Here is a 5,883-nt window from a genome sequence, read left to right as displayed (position 1 = left end):
CAGTGATCTATCCGCTGTACTACGTAGATGAAGCAATGATTGCTTTAGAGAAAGAAAAATGGAGGAAAAGCAGGAAAGTTTTGGTCTTAAGGATGTAAATAAGTTTATAAGGCCCTCTCTAATCTGTAGCTGGCTAAGTTATCTCGTTGATTGCATGCTTAATAATTTTAAAAAAAGAACACTTAAGGTATCTGGGTTATCAAAATCAACTTAGCAGCTCACTGAACTCACTCCACAATTCCTTCTATGATGACGAAACCAGATTTTTTTTCTCTCATTGAGTTTATATTTTAAAGGGTGAAACAACATGTTAATAAATAGATACTACAAATTAGATGGAAAATATCCACAAAAAGGAAGGCAATTAATGTATTTTTTTTTACAAATGTACCAGCACTAGGAAAAAAGCCTTTCATTTATATAGTGCTGTACAATTTACAAAACTTTTTTAAAATATTACTAAATTGGATTCTCATAGCATGGAAAAATAGATATTATCCCCCTTTTATACATGAGAAAACATACTTAATGAAATTAGGTGACTTACCCCACATCCTAAATCTTATGTAAATGGTATGGTATAGGAAAGAAACAGTGAAGGTCATGTGCAAATCAAAGTGTTGATTCCAAATCCACTGCTCCTTTTCTACATTGAGCCATAGTTTGTGATTCTTAAAGAGACTGTCAATGTTCCAGCAAATACTTGAACTTTATTGCCAGATAATTGTTTTGATTATATCATATGGACAGGGTTTGATTACATAATATATTCAGGTAAAGAAACCATGAATGTAATGTTCAACCCCATATCATAGATTCTGATACTATCATAATGGAAGTAGTCAATATTAGATAAGCTTTTGCAACTGTAATAAATACTAAGAACAAAGGAAATTTGATAAATTATAAACCAAATCTAATTTTTAAAAACTGAAATAAATAATTAAAAATATTTGCTCAATTGCATGTAAATATGATTCTTAACATTCTTTTAAAAAATAGTTACAAATTCTCTCTCTTTTTGCCTACTCTCTGTCCTCTCTGAGATGGCAAGCAATTTGATATAGATTATACATGTGCACCCATGCAAAACATTTCCATATTAGTCATGTTGTAAAAGAAAGCATGCTGTCAAAAGAAAAACCCCATGGAAAATTGAAAAACAGTTTGCTTCAATCTGCATCAAGGCTCCATCAGTTTTTTCTCTGGAGGCTGATAACATTTTTCATCACGAATCCTTTGGAATTGTCTTGGATTGTATTACTGAGGAAAGCTAAGTCATATACAGTTATTATCATATAATATTGTTGTTACTGTGTACAGTGTCCTCTTGGTTCTGCTCACTTCACTTTGTATCGGTTCACCTAAATCTTTCAAGGGTTTTCTGAAACCATCCTATTCATCATTTCTTATAGCACAATATCCTTTCATTACAATCATATACCACAACTTGTTGAGCAATTTGCCAATTGATGGACTTTCCCTATCACTTATCAATTGTTTTTGGCCACCACAAAAAGAGCTGGTATAAATATTTTGGCACAAATATGTCCTTTTCCCTTTTAAAAAAAATCTCTTTGGGATACAAACCCAATACTGATATTGCTGGATTAAAGGGTTTGCGTAATTTTATAGCCCTTTGGGCATAGTTGCAAATTGCTCTCCAAAATGGTTTGATCAGTTCACAACTCTATTAATAGTGCATTAGTGCCCCAGTTTTCCCACATCCCCTCCCACATTTATTATTTTCCTTTTCTGTTATATTAGCCAATCTGATAGGTGAGAGGTGGTAAATTAAATTTGTTTAAATTTGCACTTCTTTAATGAATAGTGACTTAGAGCACTTTTTCATATGACTATAGATAGCTTTGATTTCTTTGTCTGAAAACTGCCTGTTCTTACCCTTTGACAATTTGTCAATTGGGGAATTACTTATATTCTTATAAATTTGTCTCATTTCTCTATGTAGTTGAGAAATGAGGCCTTATCAGACACACTTGCTGTAAATTTTCCCCCAGCTTTCTGCTTTCCTTCTAATCTTTGCTGCATTAGTTTTGTCTGTGCAAAATCTTTTTAATTTGAAATAACCAAAATTATCCATTTTACATTTCATAATTTATTCTGTCTCTCATTTGTTCATAAATTCTTCCTTTATCCATATATCTGACAGGTAAACTATTCCATGCTCCCCTAATTTGCTCATGGTATAACCCTTTATGTCTAAATCATGTGCCCACTTTGACCTTATCCCGATATACTCAGTGAGATGTTGGTCTATACCTAGTTGTTTCTTTTAGTTTTCCTAGCAACTTTTGTCAAATACTGAATTCTTGTCCCAAAAGCTTGGATCTTTGGATTTATCAAGTACGAGATTTCTATAGTTATTTACTACTGTGTCTTGTGTACCTAATCTATTCCACTTGTCCACCACTCTATTTCTTAGCCAATACCAGATTGTTTTGGTGATTACTGCTTTATAATACAGCTTGAGATCTGATACGGCTAGGCCACCTTCCTTTACATTTTCTTTGATTAATTTCCTTGATATTCTTGATGTTTGTTATTCCAGATTAATTTTGTTATTATTTTTTCTAGCTCTATAAAATAATTTTAGGTAGTTTGATTGGTATGGCATTGAATAAGTAAATTAATTTAGGTAGAATTGTCATTGTTACTTTATCGGTTCAGCCTACCCATGAGCAATCAATATTTTTTTCTGATTGCTTAGATTTGACTTTATTTGTATGAAAAATGTTTTGGAATTGTATACATATAGTTCCTGCATTTGTCTTGGCAGATAGACTTCCAAGCATTTTATATTGTCTACCATTACTTTAAATTGAATGTCTCTTTTTATCTCTTACTTTGTTGGTAATAAATGGAAATGTGGATGATTTATTTGGGTTTGTTTTATATTCTGCAAATTTGCTAAAGTTATTAATTACTTCAACTAGTTTTTGAGTTAATTCTCTAGGACTCTTTAAGTATAGTATCTTATCATCTGTATGATATTTCTGTTTCCTAATTGCCTATTTCGATTTCTTCAGTTTTTCTCCTTGACTTGGGAGCTTTGTAATTTGACTATGGTATTGTGTAAAAGTTGGATTTTGGTCCTGGGGTAGAGGGGGCACTGTCCCAAAATTCACGTTTTTCATGCTGCTGTTGTTAGAGCTAATTCTGGGGACCTGTAAATGTTTTGGTTCTTCCAAGGTGATGTGATCTAAGGAGAGATGTAGCCACTGCCCTCCTGGCCTGTGTTTTCATCTGTGAGTAAACACAAGCACTCTTTTCCACCCTGGACTGTGACTAGGATCCCTGCTCCCCTGTGGCCACACACTCTAAACTAGTGTTCCTTTTCACCCTAGGTCTGTGATAGGTCTATAACCAAGATCCTTCTTTGGGCAATGCAACAGAATGCTGTACCCAGTGTCAATAAAGCATCTCCTGTAATCTCTTTCTGACAGTTGTCCCCTTACCGTGTGTGAGCTAAGAGCTGTTGGAGTCAATGATGCAAATTCAGATGTCCCCAAGGTCTGCAGTAGCTTGGTGGGGTGGGGCCTTGCCACCAGCTTGTCCTGGGCTTTGGGGGACTAGAGGCCTAGCCTCTAGATTGTGCCTGGTGGGCTTTGGACCTTGCTGCTGGCTTGCACCAGGCATGGGAACTTGCTGCTATTTGCACCAGGTGTGGGGCCTCACTACTGGCTTGTGTCACATGTGAAGCCTTGCTGCTAGCTTACCTGGGTCAGCTGTACTGGATGGCACTCCATCTCACCTTACTGAGACAGACATTTGCTATTGACCTTCTAAATTGTCTTGGACTGGAAAATTATTTCACACCATCTTTTGATTCTGCTGCTCTAGAGTTTGTTTTGAGGCATTATTTTATAGTTGTTTGGAGGGGAATTTGGGAGGGCTCAGTCAAGTTTCTGGCTCTGACCTCCTAGGTTGCTTTTTGAAGAGAAGGAAAGAAAGGGATTGAAAGGGGAAGAAATTTAAAATTCTATTCAAGAAAGCTGGGACAGGAAGTCAACTTTCATAATTGGGTGGCTTAAAGTCCCAAACTGGATGGCTGAAACAACAGAATAAAGACAGATTTCCTCCATTATGTAGATTTATGTATCAAGTCAAAGCAAAATTACCATTTAAATCCTACCAAAACCTTTGGTACACCTAACTGGAAAGAGGGGGAAGGTTTGGAGGAAAGATAGTGAATTAGGTAGTGCAGCTCTAAGTTCTAAGTAACTTCCTAACTTCCTGAGAAAGATCAATGTATGGCATGGAAAACAATATGCATTTTAAATAATCAAAGTTGAAGTCCTTTCCTGCATTGTAGGACAGATCTCCTCAAGTGAAAGCAATGTAAATTTTCTCACTAAGTCTTTATGGCCTGCTAGTATTCCCAGAACCATATGTACCAACAAATATCCAGTTATAACATCATCACAATATTTGCTAACAGAAAGTACCATCACTAATCACAGAGGTACTTGCCACATTCAAAAGATGTGTTCCTGCCTCCACCCTTCAACAGAATATCAGTCAAGCTCTCTTTTTCAGAGTAGTCAGGCTCTGATATCTTACTGTTCCATGATTTGTGGAGTTTTCATATTTATTAACCCTATTCAATTTCTGTTTATTAATTTGATTATTTATTAATTTTATTACCAAGTTCCCAATTAAACAAATTAAAAAAGGAAGGTTCAGATCAGATTGCATTTGAAAAACAAATCTCAAGCTACTTTGGCTCACACATATATAATCACATACATGCACACACACTTTTTTGACTCCAGTATTCTTTTGTCAACTCTATATGTCTAAAAATGAAAATTATCTTGGAATTGAAATGATGGGGGATACAAAAGGCAAAGAATGTTGTGGTAGGTATAAGCAAGCTGCAGTGTATTACTAATGATGACCTTGTAGAATGAGAAGTCCACAGGCTCTAAAGTCAGAGGGTCTGGTTTCAAACTCTACCTCCGTCACAAACAAAATCAATGCAGTACAACTCAAAAGAAAACCGTTAGCTAGGGAAAAATAATAGAAAGTTTCTCTCATAAAGGTAAAATATCCAATACATGCATACACAGACACACACATACATACATATGTACATATAAATCCAATTTGAATATATGAAAATGATCATCATTACCCAATATTGTAAAAAGATGTGAATGACAGTTCTCAAAGAAAGTAATATAAGTGACCAATAGTCATTATTTTTTAAAAAAATTCTAAATCATGATTAGACAAATGTAGATTGAAATAACTCTAAGGTTAAAAAGCTGTCATATTATAAAAGATGACAAATAAGTTAGTGACAATTGTTGAAGGAACTGCAAGAAGACAGGTACTCTGGTTCACTCTTAATGGAGTTGTAAATTAATTCAATACTTCAGGAACACAATTTTCTACTATTCAGAAAACATTTATCTCTGTCTCTGTCTGTCTCTGTCTCTCTGTATTTCTCTCCCTCCCTCTCTCTCTCTGCCTCTGTCTCTCTCCTTACACACACACATACACACATATATAATACATTTATATATATATGTATGTATGTATGCATGTATGTATGTATCCTTTGAATTGGTGATAGCACTACCAGGCCTATACCTAGAGATCACAGAAAGATGAAAAAATATGACAGAAATATTTAAAGCAGCTCTTTTTTTTGACACTCACTAAATTGGAAACAAAAGGGAGTACATATCATTAGGGAAATGGCTGAACTAAGTATGACATATCTATATTATATATGTATATACATACATATGTATATATATATTTGTATCTATACCATGATTTTATGATAGAATATTATTATTGTATGAAGAATGATGAAGGGAATGGTTTCAGAGAAACTTTGTATGAACTGATGCA

Source organism: Trichosurus vulpecula, chromosome 1, assembly GCF_011100635.1.
Source record: "Trichosurus vulpecula isolate mTriVul1 chromosome 1, mTriVul1.pri, whole genome shotgun sequence".
Taxonomy (NCBI): Eukaryota; Metazoa; Chordata; class Mammalia; order Diprotodontia; family Phalangeridae; genus Trichosurus; species Trichosurus vulpecula.
This window is presented reverse-complemented; position numbering follows the sequence as displayed.